Source organism: Leopardus geoffroyi, chromosome E1 (genome assembly GCF_018350155.1).
Source record: "Leopardus geoffroyi isolate Oge1 chromosome E1, O.geoffroyi_Oge1_pat1.0, whole genome shotgun sequence".
Lineage (NCBI taxonomy): Eukaryota > Metazoa > Chordata > Mammalia > Carnivora > Felidae > Leopardus > Leopardus geoffroyi.
In genome coordinates, this window is record NC_059330.1 from 52,673,976 (window position 1) to 52,691,193 (window position 17,218).

The window sequence follows — 17,218 nt, forward strand, 5'->3', positions numbered from 1 at the left end:
CACGTGCGCCAAGCCAGCAGACGTCCATCACTCGGGTCCTTGGGATTCTGATGAAAACATTTTCCACCTGGCACAGTTAGGCACTAAACACCCCTCAAACCCAACCTGAGACTTGGACCGTCAGTGGAGATATTTTTAAAACCGTGACACAGAGGAGTGTGACACACTCGGTTTTCTCAGTGGGTGGGTAGAGCGCTATTGCGTGTTGTTCTTGTCACTGAGCCCAACATTATAAGTGTGCACTTTATTACCACACCGAGAATGCTCTCCAGCCAGGCCTACCTAGCACAGTGTGTTCCCAGTGAGGGAATGGCGACCTGGACGGGTGCAGGAAAGGAAGCTGCTGGGGACACAGGCTACCCTCTTGAATTCTCCCTCCTGCATTCAGCTCACACTCAGCTCAGCGGTGGACGACACCTCCCTATAGCTGTTACTCCATATCCATCAGCGCCTGTCCTTGGGGAAAATTCTAGATACTCAGATATTCAGTGATACCTAACTAACTCCTTCAATGACTAGATTTTTCCCTCCTTCTCTCTTGTTCTCCTTTTTCTTTTTCCTAATGGGAGTCTTTTCTCTGTTATGCCCAGAATTTGTGATCCTCAAAGACCACCAGGGAGCCGAGTCCGATGCAAAAGCAAAGAGCCTTTATTCGAGCTAGCTCGAGCTCAATCCCCTACCTGCACTGATGCAGCGGTGAGATGCCGGAGAGAGAGCCTGTTTCAAAAGCACAAAGGTTTTATAGGGATCTAGGGGCAGTTGGGGGCGGGGGCGGGGGGGGGGGGGGGTGACGGTCGGTCGTGGCCTTAGCCGATTGGCTGGGGAAGGGTCAGAGTCCCGCTGCGCAGGTTGCCGGGCGTGGTTTGAACAGGAAGTTTGAAGGGGTGAGCGGGAAGTTACTCAAGGGGAGGAGGCGTGGTCTGAGGTTTGAGCGGGAATTTCTTTCTGCGGTTTTTCCGGAAAGGGGGCCATGTCGGGGATATAGTCACTCAAGATGGAGGACACGGAACAAAACGGAGTCCGCCGGTCTAGGTCCCCTCTTTCATCTCAATATCACGTGTAAAATTTAATGGCAGAACAGGGAGTGAGTATCCTCTTCTCACTGTTCAGATGCAAAAGTGTGAGTCAGGGGCCCTCATTGTTTTCTCTGAATGGCTAGGACATGATTACCAAGGAAATGGGGGCAATGGGTGTGTCTGCCTTGGGCACAGGCAATAAAAAGGTAGAGTAAAGGTAAGGAATTTAAGAGCAGCCTAGAAAACAATTAACAGTCCATCTGTATTTTATTGGCCCTTGCACTGGCAATTCTAAACAACTTGAGGGCTACAAGATTCCCCCCCCAGAAGACCACTCCCACCATCTCCCCCATCACCCATTGGTGAGTTACTGAGCCCAATGGGGATAGAAGGTTGGTTTGGGGGAGAATATTGTGTAGCAGAAAACCGGAGCTTGCCAGGTGGAGGTCACCTAATTTCCCATTACGTGGACTTGATTCTTACTTTTTTCCATTGATAGCAAACGGATTTTACCTGTTCACCTTAATACACATATAAATGTAACTATTGCTGAGAAATGACAAGTAAGAAAAGCCTATGAAGTCACATAATAAAATGGAAAGATTAAAAAGTGGATCTCAGGAGGGTGTCTTTGATTCTGTACTACCCCCTTAGCTCCCACATTTAATCCCTTTGCAGCTTTCCAGAGCTACTAAAACTCTGTCAGTGCTGTGGGCCTAGGCAAACCATCAGCATTTCTGGTTTAAAACAGAGGTCTGCAAACTATGGCCCACAAGCCAAACACAGCCCACAGCTGTTAATAAGCGTTGTTGGAACACAACCACGCCCATTAATTTGTTTATTGTCTATGGCCAAATTATTGCTCAACAGCAGAATTCAGTAGTTGTGACAGAAAGTGTGTGGCCTGCAAAGCCTAAAATATTTATTATTTTGCATTAGTTCAGGCTGCTATGACAGAATGCCACAGACTGGAGGTGGGGGCTGGTTTAAACAACAAACATGTATTTACCACAGTTCTGGAGGCTGGGAAGTCCAAGATCAAGGAACCAGCATGGGTGTGGTCTTGAGAAAGGTCCTCTTCTTGGTTTACAGATAGCCATCCTCTTGTATTCTCACACGATGTGGGTGTTGTGGGGGGTGGGGGACACTCTCATATCTCTTCTGCTAAGGGCACTAATCCCTTCAAGAGGGCTCAACCCTCATGACCTAATTACCTCCCAAAGGTCCCATCTCCACATATCATCACACTGGGGATTAGGGTTTCAGTGTATGAATTGGGGAGAGGAATTCACCAATGGACAAACATTCAGTCCATAGCCTAGCCCTTTACAGAAAAAAATTACTGACATCTTCTCGAGAATATTGCAGTAAGGTCCTAGCTGGGCCCATGGCTTCTTCTCTTGGTCTCTTACAACCCATTCTCCACCAGGCAGCCAGCATTACCTACAAAATATAAACCATCGTGACACTCTTGTGCTGGAAACTTCCATTCATCTCCCATAATGATTAGAATAAAATGCAAACCTCAGGCTTACACTGACAAGACCCTTCATAATGCGGAACCATAACTCTCAGCCTCAGGCACTCTGAACACGCCCCTCAGACGCGATGTATTCTTGGCCACTTCACGCTCTTCATGCTTGCTCTTCCCTCTGCTGGAATGCTCTCTTCCCCAGATCCTGCTAGAATTTTCTCCTTCCTGTATTTCAGGAAGGTCTTTGCTTTAATGTCACTTTTTCAGAGTCTATCTTCTCTTCCCTTCTGGTACATTCTGTCCCCACACCTTGCTTTATTTTTCTTCATGGCATCGGTCAGTTCCTTCCATTAACATGTACTGCAGACAGACCTGTGGATGGATCTGCCTGTGAGATAGGAGAGAAGGAAAGGTTTCAAAGATGACTCTTACAAATGGGATGTAAACAGCTAGAGAATGGAGACGCCATTTCCTGAGGTGAGGAAATCTGTGGAAGGAGCATATTTGGGGAGGAAAGGGGGAGAGGAGGATCAATATGTCCATTTTGGACATGTTATATTCAACATACCTATTAGATGTCTGGGTGGAGATGTCTGGTAGGCAGTTGGATGTGCAAGTTTGGAATTCAAGGGAGAGATTGGGTCTGGAGATAAAAATTCGTGACTCATCAACACATAGATGACATTTAAAGCTGTGATCTCGGATAGGAAGTGGCAGGTAGTATAGACACAGAAGAGAAGAGGGCCAGAGCTAAGCCCCAGAGCAAACACATATTTAGAGACCAGGAGAAAAAGAGGAAGGACAAAGGAAAGGAGATGGAAAAAGAGAATCCATCGAGGAAGCAAGAAAATCAGGAGAGCATAATGCCCAAAAAAACGAAGTGAGGAAAAATCGCCATTCCAAATACGGCCATAGATTGAGAATTGGTCTTTAAATCTGGCCAAGGGCTGAGACAAGAGCAGAAAAATGGGGACAAAGCCTTGTGGAAGGGGATTGAGAAGAGCAAATAATGCAGAGGTGAAGGGGGAGAGGCAGAGTACAGATAACAGCTTCAAGGAGTTTGGAGAGATGTCAACAAGAAAGTCAAGTGATAGCTAGAGGAAGATAGGAAGAAAGGGGGAGATTATCTAAACAGGAGATATTCCAGCACATTTACCAGTTGGCAAGAACAGGACACTAGAAAGAAGATTATATTGAGGGAAGGAGGGATCATTGCCGAGCAGCCTTTACTTCAGGGCGAGATCTGGTGTGATCCAAGATAGCATCTGGTGCAATTCAGGGCAGGATCTGGTGCAACTCGGGCAAGATCTGGCACACTAGCAACAAAGTCTCAGGTGGGAGCAGGCACCATCTGTAGGGAAAGCAGAATATATGGGGACTGCAGGAGGTGGTAGGTGACTCACTCGCAGGTGGATGAAGAAGTTCTCTTCTGCCTGCTTCTGTTCTCTCGGTGAATAAAAGATGAGGTCATCAACGGAGAGTGAGGGGGTGGATGCAAGGAGAGAGGACATGTGAAATAGTGGCCTTGGAGAATGGGATCGTAAATTGACCAGGGGAACGTATTGGAATGGCCAGGCAGTGCTGAGGGCCCGAATGAGGTTTGTTTGTGGTAAAAAACTAACACGTGACCAGACAGCCCTGCTTGGTGTCTTCCTCCAGCCATAGTTAAATATTTTGTGCAGATTCCAAGCTGGTAAAGAGCTGGGTTGAAGCAGGGCGGCTTTTAGGTCAGTAGACTGGAGGGAGAGATGAAAGCTGAAAATTTATGCAAGGCATTGACTGTAACAGCAGAAATAAGAGAATGAGGCCATGAAAGGGTTGAAGGAATGATGCCAAATGGACCAGCTGGTGGGTTAGAGGTCTCGTAGGACCAAAGAATTGCTGAGGTCAGGGTAGTAGAGGGAATTATCTGGAAGATAGCAAATGGTGGTTGGAGAGTGAGATTCTTAAAAATGAGATTTGGTAGGGGCGCCTGGGTGGCGCAGTCGGTTAAGCGTCCGACTTCAGCCAGGTCACGATCTCGCGGTCCGTGAGTTCGAGCCCCGCGTCAGGCTCTGGGCTGATGGCTCAGAGCCTGGAGCCTGTTTCCGATTCTGTGTCTCCCTCTCTCTCTGCCCCTCCCCCGTTCATGCTCTGTCTCTCTCTGTCCCCCAAAAAATAAATAAACGTTAAAAAAAAAATGAGATTTGGGAGGAAGAGTGTCTGCTGAATGGCTGGGTGTGACCATGGGAGAGAGCCAGTGAGTGTAGAAGACAAGATTGTTGGAAGAGAACAGACCAAAAACCTGAGAGTCCTGAGTAGCGAAAGGCCCATCTAAATGATCATGGAGACAACCCAAGAAGATGACAGCTGCAGCTGGTGTTGGCAGTAAAAGGTAGCCAGTGCAAGTCTTCCATAGATGGGGGGAAGCTCAGAGGGTGGCAGGGGTTAACCCACCCAAGAAAGGGTGGTTAATGGCGTGTATAGTCCGATGCTATGGGCATCAAAGGGTCTGGGGTTGGGGAGGATAAAGGATAGAGGATGGAATGTGGCGCAAGGAAGACATAACCCCCTTCTAGGCCCTGTGTCCATGGGGAGGAAGGAAAAACCACTGGAACAGAAGGTTGAAAGGTCACCTCGAGGGGTGACTGGTTTTAGTCACAGAAGACATTCAAGGAGAACATTCATGGAAAAGGGTAAAGAAATGGGGCATTTTGATAAAGGAGGGACTCTGAGCTACCAGTCACATGGAAGGATTTTGAAAGACTGCTGGGTGGCTCAGTCGGTTGAGTGTCTGACTCTTGGTTTCAGCTCAGGTCATGATCTCACAGTTGGTGAGTTCGAGCCCCGCATAGGGCTCTGAGCTGACAGTGTGGAGCCTGCTTGAAATTCTCTCTCTCCCTCTCTCTCTCTCTCTCTGCCCCTCCCCTGCTCACTCTCCCTATCAAAATAAATAAAGGAAAAAAGAAACAAAAATGAAAGACTGCCTATGTGTCCAAATTTCTCCTTTTTATAAGGATGTTAGTTGTATTGGAAAAATGCCCACTCTGATGACCTCATTTTAACTTAATTAAATCTGAAGAAAAAAAAAACATTTTCAAATCAGATCACATTCTGAGGTACTAAGGGTTAGTACTCCACCATATCTCTTTTTGGGGGGCGGGGTGGGACACAATCCAACTTATAACAAGGTCTGAAGGTCTCAGTGACAGTACACGTTCTTGTGGGCTTGGACTTTTGATGGTAAACTGCAATGTAATGTGGGGGTGGGTAACAAGCCTTGATCTTGGAGTTGTTCTCTGCGAGAATTTGTAGGGCAACCTGAGTAGTATTACAACAGGAGAGAGGTGGTCTCACAAAGGTCACATTAATTCCAGAACTATACAAAGGTTCATGGACCTTGTTTATAGACAGCTGGGGGGTAGGGTGGCAGTAGGCAGTGGCTCTCATGCTGCTCTTCCCCTCACTCATTCTAGTTGCTACACTTCAGCTACATTGGTCTATCTCTGCCTCAAAAAAAAAGAAACCTAGATTGTTTCAGCCTCAGGACCTTTGCACTTGCCACCCCATTGCCTAGAAAACAGTTCTCTCAGAGCTTCTTGTGGCTAGCTCTGTCTTGTCTCAGAGAGTTCATCTCAGAGGTCACCTGATTAGAGAGATCTTCCCTGCCCATCATAACCTAACCAATCGTCCCTTCTGTCACCATTGTCTTCATCATATTCTGAAAAGATACCATTTTCACATTTGTTCACTTGTTAGTTTCTCCAAGGAGTCTGCAAGCTCCACACACAAAAAAAGAATATCGCTCCCCTTTTTTCACCGAGGACTCCCCAGTGTGCAGAACAATGCTAAGCGTGTGTAGGTGCTGAATAATAACAACAGCAAGACCAGAGTGATGGTAATAATAACCTTTGATGAATAAATGTAGGTGTGTACAAAGCATAAGTGATTTAACCTCCCTCAGCCTCATTCATAAAGACTTTGACCCAGGTATTATCTTTAAGAGCCTTTCCAATCTTATAATGCCAGTTACATAACAGTCTGATATAATCTGAGGGGCCCGCAGGAATGTTAATGCTTGATGTACATGCTAATATCCCAAGGCCAAGAGAAGAAAGGTCCCATGTATTATACCTGAAAAAAAAAGTCTCTTTATCAGGTCAAGATAACTGATCTAATTTGAGCAAAGAAGGGTTTTACTAATACCCTTCCTTCCTCTTCACATCAATCCCTTAAGCTGCAGTTAGACTCCATGCTTAAAAGATAAGGCCAAGGGACAAGATGGTCCCACAGGGGAAGCTGTGCTGACTCAGCCACCATCTTGGACCTTCGGGTGAGTTCCATGTGGTTTTGAATTTTCTTCTCATATGCTTAGAGCATAAAAGGGCCTTCCCAAACTGTAGGAGTCTCATTTCCCCAAGAACCACAGAGACCTTTATCATTGAACTTAGTTCGATTTTTTGTTAAGGAGGCAAAAATAACGGAGTTTACCCATTTGCTTCTTTCTGCCGCCATTATTGACCTAGGGTTGACTGTGGTCGGCTCTTGACCTAAAGATCCAACTCCTTTCTCAAGCTCCAAATGTCTAATGCTCTCTCCCTTCTACACTCAGTTGAGCAGAAGTTCATCTGGCGGTGCACCCCCACCCCCAACTCATGTATTCTTTGGCCAAAGGATTAAATGCGTAAGACCAAGCTTGAAATAGCAGAGGTCACAGACACTTGACAAAAGTCTTGCCCTCATTGACTGTGGTCCTGTGCTGCCTCTTTGACCTTTTCTAGTTCTGTCTTCCATTTTACTACTTTATGGAGGAATCTTTCCTTTCCCCTGGGGCAGGGGGGAGGGTGGTTGTGGCACACCCTCCCTTCATCTCTCCCCCTTCTTCTACTTCCAAAGCACATGTCCAGAGCCCTCTGCTTGGCAGGTTACTGTGCCTTTGGAGTTGCAGGATCTGTATGAAGCTGGGAGGTGGAAGCCAGTGGCCCTGCAGCTCTGTCACATGCTAGAAGCCGCAGCCGTGGGGAAAAGTCAGGAAGAGTATGGAAGGAGGCAAAGCCTGCCTTTTCTGATGCCTGGTCTAAGGCTTCTTACTTGAACTTTTGGTTTTATAGTTCTATAAAAGGCAGCTGACAAGAGATCCCGTTTTGGGAGGGTCCAGCTGGCTGGGCTGCGCTGGGCGGGGCAGCCCCAACATTTGAAAGCCAGGCCTGATGTTCAGCCATGATGTCAGAGAGGCCTGGGGTTCCCGGCGAGCCAGAGGGTGGGAGAACAGAGCCCCAGCCCGCGCCCCGCCCGGTGCCAGCAGCAGCTTCAAATGCTGCCTTCCTGGCCTGTCTGCGAGAGCGCTTCCTTCTTGGAGACTCTTTGCAATGCTTGGAAGGAAAGCTCTCTCACTCGTCCTGCGGGTGTCTGCTGGGGCAGGGGAGCCGGGCCTCCTTCCCGGGCTCCCCGGCTCCCCCCACCTCTTGGCCTGGCCCAGCTCTCCGCTCCCCTTCACTCCAGTGCTGGAGGCAGGAAGCCCGGGTGGGCTGGGGGCTCTGACACCCACATCTTTCTTATAGACCTGTGGTCCTGAGCCCTTGGACTCCAGGCCTCCATTTCTAGATTTAGGGTGCCAGCCTCTGCTCTCTCCTTTGACTCAAAGGCAGACACCGGACCATAGTGCTGCCCAAAAGGAAAGGAAAGAGTTTTGGGGGGGGTGGGTGGTTGTTTTTAATTAAATTCAATCTGAAGAACACTTTTTTTTTTTTTTTGCTTATTCACAACAAACCGGCCCAAGCCTAGCAGTTTCCTGTGGACAGAGCAGGTTGGCTCTCTCCAAGCCCTCAGGGCCTGAGGGTGAAACAACAGCTATTCACTCAGCCCTGACTCAGAGGAGGTTCCTTTCTCCCCTGCCAGAAGTAGCCGCTGCCCAGCTCCAGGGAGAGGCCGGGAGGAGGGAAGAGGGAAAGACAGTTGCAGAGGGGAACAGAGTGCTTGTTTTAGATTCTCGAAAGGTTGCAGAAGGGAAGGGCTCTGGCAGCCCTTGGGTCCCATGACGGGTCCAATCTGCCCGCTCAGCTCCTTTCTGTGGAGACTGATCAGATTCCCCCCCTGGGAGCCCAGCAACAAGGTCGGGAGCAGAGTTAACAGTGAAAGCCCCACATAACACCGCCGAGTGCGCCCAAGTACTGAAGCGACCCATCGCCGTCAGTAATCACCATGCTATGCGATTTGAATGTGGTCCTGTGCTTTCTTGGCTGTGCTTTGTGATGTCCAGACACACATCACTCCTGAGCTCATTCATTCACTCAATTTTCAAATGTTATTTCCAGGGCCTACTATGCGCTAGATGCCTTCAGTAAGGGAGCTTGAGGTCAGTTGGTGCTTCCTTGATTAACAAATGCCCTGGACAGCGAGGCTCTTTTAACAAAGCGGTCACGGGGGCAACGGGTATGGGGGGGGGTGCTGTTTTCCTCTGTACCACCTATTTCCTCAAGACTGTCTCCTTCTTTCATTGTTTTAAAACTTTATTTATTCATTTTGAGAGAGAGAGAGAGCGCGCGCGCGAACAGGAGCAGGGGAGGGGCAGAGAGAGAGAGGGAGAGAGAGAATCCCAAACAGGATCCACACTGTCAGCCCAGAGCCCAACTTGGGGCTCGGGCTCAGAACCGCGAAAGTATGACCTGAGCCGAACACAAGAGTCAGACGCTTAACCAACTAGCCACCCAGGCGCCTGAGACCGTCCCCCTTCTTTCAGACGGGGAGGGCGTAGATGGAAGGTGAACTTAAAGAAATCTCCCAAAGAGAGTGGAAGTGAGCTTCCTCTACTCAAGTGTAGTGAGGAGGGACTCCACCATCTGCCACCCATCCTTATTCCTCCTTCTCCCATTTGTCTGCCCTTTCGTTCATTTCTTACTCCTTAAATATCCATCGAGTGACCACTATGGTCCGGCTGATGCTTTCCTTCTTATGAGACATTGCTGTATTTAAATATGAAAGTCAAATCAAATTTGTAAGCATAATAATAATAAATTCAACTTAAAACCTGTAGCAAGAGAGCAACCGTGTACTTGGTAAAGGTGTCGGGGTGGGGGTGGGGGGCATGTGGTGGGGGCATGGATGGGCCTCTCTCCTGTCTTGGTGAGGTCACAGAAACTGCTCGATTCAACAGTGACATCCTTTCCAAGGTACTTTTTCTTTATCTTACTCACTTTTATAGTAGTCCTAGAGGGTAGGAGGACCAGGGGGATTGTGCCCATTACAGAGACGAGCAAACCATGGCCTGCAGGTAAGTCACCTTGACCTCGTATGGTCAAATATTTAGTTATTGGCAGAAAGAGAACATGAATGAGACTTAAGAGTTATTCTCGAGGACTCCAGGCATGCCCCAGAGGAGGTATATATATAGCTCCAACAAGGAATGTTTATTTTTCTTCCTTTTTTCTTAATTAATACCTTGGAGAGTGGCTTAGTTTGGACTACTATACCACATTACCATGAACGGAGTGCCTTCTCACAGCTCTGAAGGCTGGTAAGTCCAAGATCAAGGTGCCAGCAGACATGGTGTCTGATGGGAGCCTGCTTCCTTGTTCACAGACGGTGGTCTTACTGTATCCTCACTTGGTGGAAAAGAGAGGAAGCTAGCTGTCTCTTGTCTCTTCTTATGAGGGCCCTAATCTAACCACCTCTGGAATACCCTATCTCCTAATACCACTATACTAGGGGCTAGGATGTCAACATATGAATTTGGGTGGCAGTGTCGGGGGAGACACAGACATTTAGTCCCTAACAGGGAGAGAGAAAACTTACAAGCACATTCTGGTTGATCCACACCTTAATGTTACCTGGATTTGAAGTCAGAGAGATGGTAGTTAAGAGAAGGATGAAACCCACTGTTGCAGCTTTTGAAGATGGAGAAGGGCCTATGAGCCAAGGAACACAGGTTCTCTCTAAGCTGGAGAAGGCAAGGAAATGGGTCTCTCCTCCAGAGCCTCTAGAGGGAACTCGGGCCTGCTGACACCTTGATGTTAGCCCAGTGAGACCCTCTTCGCACTTTTGGTCTCCAGAACTGTAAAATAATAAACTTGTTTTAAGCCATTAAATCTGTGATAATCTGTTACAACAACCGTACAAAACCAATACAGATAGATAACATTCAGTCTGGTCACTCTGGCTAAGTTCCCATCGGTCATGTCCAGAGCATATCTGTAAATTATCACGTTGTGCCCATGAATCACCAAACAGTAAAAAATGGAGAGCTTCTAGGATTTCCCTGCTTAGCTAATTTCCCCGGGCCGCTTAGAGAATCTCTCTTTGTCACGGTCACATCAACATCAATGAACCTGGACCCTCTCTGCTTCCCTCTACCTTTTTAAACAGTAGTTCCCCTCTGAGGCCAGTGCTGGGTTCCGGGGCCCCACTGCGGAGCACATAGGGTAATGGCCGTGCCGCGCAAGTGAACTCACGGCTCCCATTTATTGGCAAAATGCAGCTTCAACAAACCGCTAATAAAAGAAACCACAAAGCCCAGGGCTCCCCAAGGAGATCAGGACCACAAACATCAGCCAGGAAAGTTTGGTTGAGCCTGCACATACTCGTACTGAGACTTTTCTACCTGCCTGTGGGCAGAGGTCATCCTGGTGTGATGCTACTTTGGATAGTCAAGTAGAGGCTACAGGTGATCGTGGCCCCATCTGTGAAACTCACACGGAAAAGCCCCAGCAGAGTTGGGCCTGGGAATGCAGAAGACTCCAGGTTGGAAGGCCATGGAAACTGTGCGTGAGTCAGAACTATGGAAAGGCCCTGATGCTTGGCTATAAACCAGAGGATGCCTCCTTGCTTGCTTTTTCCCTTTAAGAAAATACCCAGTTTCATAACAATGGTCCTGATTAGTATCTGACAGTGGGGGTTGTCCTTGTTCTCAGCATAACATAAGAAGAGCCCTGATCTGCTTCCCACCTCTCCCCCTTGTAGGTTCCCTTAGCCTCACTGAACTCCGTCTTCCCCTTTGAAAAGGGGAGATGATAATAGTGAGCTTGTGGTAAGTTTTGGAAGATTAATGGGTCAGCAATTGAAAAATGACCAGCACGTCATGGGCAATCCATAAATTTTAATTTCCTTGCCTCAACCCTTCCTGACTCCCACCAGATTAAGCTGTATTATCCATATTGGTCCTGATCCCCTAGCTAGGGTCTAGGCTTCTGCCTTCAAAAATGACTATGATTAAGGGCATCTATGTGGCTCAGGCTGTTGAGTGTCTGACTCTTGACACAGTTTGTGAAATTGAGCCTACGTTGGGATTCTCTCTCTCTGCTCCTCCCCTGCTTGTGCTCTCTCTCTGTCTCTCTCACTGTCTCAAAATACATAAATAAACTTTAAGGGCACCTGGGTTAAGTCAGTTAAGTGTCCAATCCTTGGTTTTGGCTCAGGTCATGATCTCACCATTCATGGGGTCAAGCCCCATGTCAGTCTCTGTGCTGACAGCTCAGAGCCTGCTTGGGATTCTCTCTCTCCCTCTCTCTCTGCCCCTCCCCTGCTCTCTCTCTCTATCTCTCTCACAAAATAAATAAACTTTAAAAATCTACAACAGGAGATTCCACTTCCACAGTGTCCCTCGGCCCCTATTTAGCCTTCTGATCTCCAGTCCACTAGCGTTGTTTCTGTCCCCAGCAACAGTGACACAAACTGCACCTTATCTTTTGCTTACAAAGAACGTTATTTCTTTGCAGTTCTTTAGACTGTTCCCTCCATGTCACACGGATGGCATTTGGGAAGCTCTTTATTGAAGATTTTTTTCTTCTGAAATGCTGTTAGTGTTCAGGCATTCAAATCCTCATGCCCAACGTCATGCTGTAAAAAGATTAGTTCACTGAGTCTCCATAATGCATTCCTTCCCTCCACGCATGTGTGTCAGAAGGATACCATGATGGTTTAATCAGGGAAATATGTCCCAAAGGCTTTTACCTCTAGGCTTCTGGTGACCCAAGGCTGAGATGATGGAATGCCATTCCCATCTGATAACTGGTTTCTTGGCTTAGGTGAAACCAATTTCTAGAGGGCAGAAAGCCAAGTCCCTGGGCCAGGCCCTGAACAAACATTTCCTTCCATTATGCTCAGTTGTCCAGGAAACCCACTTACTGGGCTAGAAGTGAGTCCTGTTGGTGCCTACAATCCCGGAACAAGAACGGAAGCCTCGTAGTCTTCTTTTAGCCCAACAAATGATGCATTCTCTGAACTCTCCCAGATCCACCAGAGGTAGGGAAGCATCCATGGATAGGAGGAATTCCTGAAGGCCCTAGAACTGGTATGGGTGACTCAGGCAAGATCTGCTGTGACCTTGGTTCATGGTCTGGCTCTGATCAATCATCTGTGGGACCTTCTCAGTTTCTCCTCTGAAATAGCAAGGACAGGATCCAATGATCTCTTGGTCTATCCAACCTCTTAGGACTGTCTATTCCCCATTTCTCCCACTTTTAATGTTATGGTGATGTCTTTTTATCCCAAGGCATGAATGGCATGGCAGCAGTAACTAGAAAAATAGTATTGGTATATTATCTGAAATTTTTTAAATGTTTATATTTATTTTTGAGAGAGAGACAGAGTGTGAGTGAGAGAGAAGCAGAGAGAGACGGAGACACAGATTCTGAAGCAGGCTCCAGGCTCTGAGCTTTCAGCACAGAGCCCGATGTGGAGCTCGAACTCATGAACCATGAGATCATGACCTGAGCCGAAGTTAGATGCTCAACTGAGTCACACAGGTGCCCTGTTATTGGTATCTTATTACATGTATTTTATTTTTCAGTGCTAGCTATTACCCTTTACATGAAAGTACTTCATGGGACAAGTTGAAGCCATTAGAAATAATGTCTATTATTCAGTCAGTGAATATTTGTTTAGTGCTACATTGAGCTGGGTCATTGGGCACAGGACAAAAGACAGAGCATCTCCCTTAAGGGATTCACATTCTAATGGGAGTTGACAGGAAATAAACATGAAAATAATAATAGTATAACGAGGGCTCTGGGGAAGAAGAAGTTGGGTGATTAGGGAGGTACCTTGCCTAAGATGAGGGGACCAGGGAAAGTCCCTCTAAGGAGATGCCATGTAAAGACTGGAGGGAAGGAAATGGCTGTACAAGGAATGAAAGTGCATAGGCCTGGGGTGTTTGAAAGGCCAGAAGTCCAGAAAGATTAGCAAACACCAGGCCACTAAAGCCTTGTAGACCAGGGTGAGTAGTTTAGTTTTAATTTGAGGAATTTTACAATCAGACTTCAGTGATGTGAACTGAACTATTACATTCCAAAAGAGTCCACGCAATCCTATAGGTAAAGTAAAGCAATTTATAATCATATTTCAGTGGTAATCCATGGGGGGAGCATGGGTGGCTGTTCAGTGGACCAGAGTTTCATTCCTGGTTAATTTGGCAAGTCAGTCTGGGAGGGCTGAGATCCAAGAAAGTGCCCTAATGATGGAAGAGGTGGGGTGGGTGAGCTGGAGTGGAGAACCACAGGCTCAAGGAGCGCTTGGGTGAAGGAGCGGAAGGCAAATTTGCCTGGCAGAAGCCTGGAGGAATGATAACAATCTGGTGGAGATAGATGGGGGGTAGTCTGAGGACCCCAGTTTTCTGAAATAGAGGATGAGATTGGGCAGCTGGGTGGCACAGTTGGTGAAGCGTCTGAATTTGGCTCAGGTCATGATCTCACGGTTCGTGGGTTCGAGCCCCACGTCAGGCTCTGTGCTGACAGCTCGGAGCCTGGAGCCAGCTTCAGATTCTGTGTCTCCCTCTCTCTCTGCCCCTCCCCCGCTCATGCTGTCTCTCAAAAAATAAATAAATGTTAAAAAAATGAAAAAAAAAATAAAATAGAGGATGAGAAGTTTGTAACATGAATTATGATCAACCCAGACCCCTATACACACCTTTCCTCATTCCTCATGTGCAACTTACACACGGGCGACTGGCCCGAAATTAGACAAGAGACTGATTTCCACTCATGGGAGCCTGACCTTGCTTTTCCCGCCAACTCTTGCCGAGTTAAGAGTCAACATATGTTTGTCGTTTTTCCTTCCCTCAACAATGTATAATCTTCTAGTCATTTCCTACCTATTCTCATTTCCATTAGAAAAATGTTTGCTTTGTTGGTTCGTTCTGAAAAATAATATTTAGAATGCTTTTTAAACAATAGTAAGTAAACAGAGTCAACCTTATTCCTGCCAGTCAGGGATTATTCTTAATATTTGATGTATTCATTTCCAGTTCTTTTGTGTGCATATACATGCATTTATGGATTCTCGACCCATCGTTGGAATAATATTGCATATTCACTTTTGCACTTGGATTTGTTTTCACCATGGATTTTTTTCTGTATCACTGGTATGACTTAGACACATTAATTTCACAGCTGATAATATTCCTTTTTAAGGGCACACCAGTATTTATTTAACTCTTTCCTTATTATTCCAGTTTTAAAAAGTCATTGGGATTTGAGACAGTTGCTACTAGGTGATATGTCTTCTTCATAAAGAAGTCCGTGGACTGTTGTACCAAACCTTCACCACAGCCCCTACAACCGGGTACTACTTTTAAATTCACATTTTACAGATGATGAGACGGAAGCTTAGGGAGGTTTGGTGGCTTGCACAAAGCCATCCCAGCTAGTAAGAGGTGGAGCCGGGGCCATTATTACTTCAGGGAATATGCTCACCTTTACACGTGTGTATCTGCAAACTGTTTCTCGAAAGTGGAATTTCTTGGTCAAAGGATATAACCTTTTTTTTTTTTTTTAATTTGGTCTAAGGTTCAAGTGTGTACTCCCAAACTGCTTTAGAGAAGCACCCCCAAACAATAAGTAGTCGATGAAGCTGTTCACGTTGTGACCTCCCCACTCCAAAGACTGATACGATGGGGGTTTATTTTGCTCCTTTTGATTGCTCACCAGTGGGTCTGAGCTTCCTTTTGTCCCTGCATGGCTACCTTCATATTCTTCTTCAATGAACCATCTATTTACGTCCTCTCCCTCCTGTGGTCTGGGAGTTTTTCAACAAATCTGGAAGGTCCCTTTGTATACTTAGGGTATTTTTCTTTGCTTTGGAATATTTGTGTCATGTTTCATTTTGTTTCTGAGTTTGCAGCTTGCCTTTTAATTACGATGTTTTTATGCGGAGCTGGTATTAGCAAGGTTTTTTCTATAAAGGGCCAGACAGTAAATATTTTAGACTTTGCGGGCCATATGTTCTCCATCACAGCTACTCAACACTGCCCGGTTGCCGGAAAACAGGGATAGATAATACATAAATTAATGGGTGTGGTTGGATTTGGCCCATAGGTTGTAGTTTGCAGACCCTCGATGTAAAAAAAATTTCTAATCTTATGTTAGAAAATCCACCAATTGCTCCTCTTTGAGATTTTCTCCACAGCTTTTATACTCATATAACCCAGATACTTGATAGGCACTTCCTGTCCTATAGAGGTTGCTGAAAACTGGCCCAAACTCTGATTTTGGTAGTTGGTAACAGTTCAACATCGCACTTCTTCTAGACAGAATTTCCTCTTCCCCTCCACACACATTATGATGTCTTTTTGTTGTTGTTGTTTTCAGGTGGTTTCTTTTTCTCCTCGTTCTTTTTTGCCTTCAATCTCTCTACCTTATTGGAATTTCAAGGAAATTCTCTTTGTCTCCCACTGAGCAATGTTTACTACTCAGCCTCCTCTCTCGCCTCCCTCTCCACTTCATGAACTTTCTCCAACAAATGAGTTCCATTCATCATTGGAATTGTGGTGAATAAAATTTTCCCCATCTCATTATATGTAGACAAATGAAACCAAGCTCAAGATCAGAGATATATCCATCTACATTTTATTTTGGCTTCTTTTTGTGCATTTAACTATTTAGCCCTTTTGGTCTCTGTATTGTGGTGGATGCTTTGAGAAATGATGCCAACTTTATTTCCAATGGCTAACCACTTCTTCCAAAAATAGACTTTGGTATATATAGAAGAGTGAGTTTGTGATTAAATTTGGCATCCAAAATTAGTGGAGAAAGAATCATTAAATAATGCTGGGGCATCTTTTCTTCATTCTCTGCCTATCAGTTCTACCACCACCATGCTGTTTTGATTACAATCTATTCTAATAACCCTAAAAAATGTCTTGGCTACTTGTACTATTTCTGCTTCCAGATAAATGCTAGATTCGCTTTTTCAGGCATCCCTTTAGCCCTTACCATTCAGATTTTTATTAAAATTAGTTAAATTATAGCATAATATAGGAAGAATGTATACCTTTGTACCATCTTATCTTCTGCCCAGGAATATATATCCAAATCTTATTTTGGATTTTTTTTAGTAAGTTTTTTTTTAGTATTTTATCATAGTTGGTCTCAAAAAAATTTCTTTATTTGGATTGAGAATTTAGAAATTTACTAACTAAGGATTGATGCTCTGGGAGCACGATTTACTCATGTTTTCATGTGTGATTTTTCATACCAATAACCATTAATGACTGGATCTCATATTTCCTTCTTTAAAAAGTATCCAGAATTTTTTATTGAGTTTTTGTTCTCTCTTTTTCATATTGATCATTTTCCTTTCTGGGTTTTCTCACTCTCTTTATCCAACTGTATTCTTACAGTTTCTTAAGTTTGTTCTTTTTAAAAAAATGTTTATGTATTTATTTTCAGAGAGAGAGAGAGAGAGAGCATAGAGGAGGGGCAGAGAGAGAGGGAGAGAGAGAATCCTAAGCAGGTCCACACCGTCTGCACAAAGCCCGACA